The following is a 3661-nucleotide window of genomic DNA, read 5'->3' on the forward strand; positions in this document are numbered from 1 at the left end:
TTGATGCCATCGTTCAAATGGAGAATAAAAGCCCAGACCTGCTGTGGGGCTGACAGTTTGTGGGTGCTGTCCTAACCCAGTTTTACAGCAGATAATGAGATAACCAATGGTTTTATTCAGCAAATGCTGGTGAGGAACATGGTAATGCACAAAGAAAACTTGGTTTGAGCTGTCTTTTATTTCTGATTATGAACACTCAGGGCATTCAGACAGTGCTCCACACCAAACCAGTCCATCCCAGTCCTTTCCTGGGGCTGACTGGGATTGAAGGTCCTGGAACAACACCCCAGCCAAGTATATTGGATAAACATGCACAATTTCAGCTCAATTTTCTTAGCATTTACATCCAGTACCGGGCAACCAGTGAAGTAAAATTAGATATTTTTTTTATATCCTGACTTGAAACACTTTGTTCTACACCAATCCATCACTGGCTGTCAGTACTTTTAAGAGAAGTAATGCAAAATATTCTACCAGACAGCAGGACCTAAAGTGGGAATTAAAACACAATAGAATTGTGTCACATCCGTGCTGCTGGTGTCTCTCTCACTGGTGAAAATTCTGTGCTTTAGTTTTACACTTTGCTCAATAAACTGTAATTTAGTTACAGTATAAGCAAGGTTAAATGCTGCTGTCTGTAGGCCAAGAGAGAAGTAACAGAGTCTTCAAATGAGAGGGGTTTTTTTATCACATTTATTTGCTGTCTCTTGGCCAGGCACCAAGATTTCATATTCATAGCAGCATAAAAAGCAACGAAAACAACAACAAGGACTCCTGCTGAGACTATTAAAGTGTCATTTTCAGCAGCAGGACTCCATAAATCACAGAGACAGCCTCACCTCAGGTTCTGCCCCTGCAGTCACTGCAGCTGCTTTGCTCACACAGGTGACTGGATCAGCATTTTATGTACAAGGAGACCCCTGTCCCATTCTCTGCCCTGCTTTTAGCTCAGGAAGCATCTTCCATGAGGATTTCCTGTGCCAAAATGCAGCTCTCACCCAGCTTTCCTCCTTGCATGCCCTGCCTTGGGCTGTGGATGGTGAGCTGCAGGTCCAGCTCCAGCCTGGGCTCACACCTCTGCAATCCAACAGGCTCAGATCATGGAAAAACAGAGGATCAGCAAGGTTATCCTATCCCAAGGAATAAACTCAGGTGCCTGGGTAGGTAAAACACATCCCTTGTTTGGCCTCATCAAGAAAAACAAAGTTAAAACTGATTCCCAGCTCCGGATCTGAAGTGCAGGGAAGATATTGGGTCACGGATCAGCCACACAAAGAGAAAGAGGAAATACCAAAATACACCAGCACACATCTTTTGAGGGGGTTTGTGTTAAAAGGGAAAATTATTAAAGCCTTCAGGACTAAAATAATCCAAGGCTAGGAGCAGCCCCTCCACTTCCAGCTGCAAAGATGCTGTTCCACATCCCACTGGAGGGATTTGGCATCCAAGAGTCTGGGCTGGAAAATAGGATGGAAGGAGGAACTGCTCTTGACAGCATCTGCTGGTTCTCATTTAGCAACAATAAACTGGAATTCTGATGTTAAAAGGCAGGATGTTTCACCTTCACATTTCACAGGCTTTATTCACTACATTATAAAGTAAATTTGATCTAAACCCCTCCATTTAAACAACATTCTTGAGGTAAAAAAAAAAAAAAAAAAAAGTAGTGACACCCTTAAATTCCCATTGCTATTGCAAAATATTTCTGCTGAAATGGGGGAGGAAAAATGGGGAAGAAAGATCTCTGTAATGCCACTGATAGCACAGATCAAATTATTTTAAATTACACATGGAAAATCCTCCTCCCCTGAAAAGGTTTAATAGCAAAGCTGCAAAGAGTAGCTGTGTATTAAGGAGTCTTTATTAAATATCCAGAATATGTTATGTGGTATTTACTCCTTTGCTAGCATTATCATCAGCACTTGCACAACAATATATAATTTATATCAATAGCAAAGTTGTCATTGATATCTTTGGAAGCAGCTTATACCCTAATTTACTAAAAGCACTCATCTGCAGAGAGTGTTTCTGTTATTTATTAGAATTAATTAAAGCCTTCTGTGTTATGTTAAAGCACACATCTTGTAAGTCCTTGAAGGCCTGGCTGAAAAGAGAAATAAAGTTTTACAGGTCCTATTTTAGCAGAGATAAATAATGTCAATCAGTCAACAACCTGGTCTGTTAAAACATGATCAAGAAAGGAATATCAGTTTCAAAATATTTCATTTTCAAATAGTAAAATGTTCTTCTTGATTTGGTAGCATTTTAATCTGCTTTCTTGTATTGCACACACCAAAAAGGGAGAACAAAAAAAAATTGCTGTGGTATGACAATTCAGATTTGTTCAGTGAACCAGGAATATTGCTGTCCAGTTCTCAGTGTTTAGGAGATGAGCCTGCAAATGAGAAAATCAGAGTGCTATTGCTGCTAAATATGTGAAAAACAAGGAAAATGCAGAATAATAGCAATTCACATGTTTGCTTCATGACTTTTTAAGATAATTTTACCCCCAAAAAAGTCCTTAATGTTATTTTAAGATGAATTTTACCAAAAAAAAACCCCTTTGTGGGATTGAACTTCCCATCCCCTCCTGACATTTCTGCCTTATTGAGTAATTTGGGACCCATTTGGGAGAGGCAGAGATCTCAAAGGTAGGGAGTTTGCAACAACAAGCAACAAGGGAGGGATGGAAGAGAAAATGAGACAAACAGGGTGGATTAGAGGGATCCATGAAGGTCAGAGGAAAAGTGGAATCCAAATGCAGCAGAACGATCTAACTGAGCATGAAAACTGGACATTATCAGCATCCTGGTGATAACTGCCCTCTGGAGCTAAAATAGAAAGTGTTATTTCATATTTGTCTTACAGTACAGCTCAGCCAAGATTAGGAAGCTATTTTGCTACTTTTGAGTCCCCAGAGTTGGAGTTACTTTACATCAATAATGTTTTTATTTCCACCACCTTCCAAGGCCACTTCTGGTGCCCTTGAAGGATTAGAACTGGCATCACTCTGGGATTTTTTTCATGTATTCAGTGTATTTTAACAGCAGCAAAAAAGCCTCCCAAGACCTCGGGGCTCATCCACAGAGTGCAATAAAAAGAGTTTTTCTGCTGTGACTCACTGGAGCCCTGCACAGAGCACAGAGGCAGAGCCCTGCCCGTTGCTGCAGCACCCAGGGGTGCAGCCTTTGTGCTGGGATTAGCTCCCACATGCCAGCCCTGCAATCACAGCCAGAGCTCCAGAGCCTCCCCCAGCAGCCACAAAGGTCAGGCTCAGCTGCTCTGCCCAATTATTCCCCAGCCTGGACAAGAGAAAACACTGGGACTCACGGGCTGGGATCAACACTTGACTGCAAAATCTGCTCAGCTTCTCTTTCTGGTTTCGTTGCTGCCATTTGGAAGATTTTGGGTGATTATTTTTTTAAATTTACTTTCTCCAGGCTCCCTGGGGTTGTTAAACCACCCAGAGCGGGACAAGCAGACCACAAAGGCAACTGGACACTGAGCCTGGACTTTTAAACCCAAGAGCTGTGAAATACTAATCCTGGAGCGAGGAAAAATGGATTTGCTCAGGTTTAGGGGGCCAAAATGATCAATCAGCACACAAAGGACTCCTTCCATCTCTAATGTGCTTTTGCTGGGAATAATATATGTAAGAAAA

Source organism: Pyrgilauda ruficollis, unplaced genomic scaffold (assembly GCF_017590135.1).
Source record: "Pyrgilauda ruficollis isolate IOZ18807 unplaced genomic scaffold, ASM1759013v1 scaffold15, whole genome shotgun sequence".
In the NCBI taxonomy this organism is placed as follows: domain Eukaryota; kingdom Metazoa; phylum Chordata; class Aves; order Passeriformes; family Passeridae; genus Pyrgilauda; species Pyrgilauda ruficollis.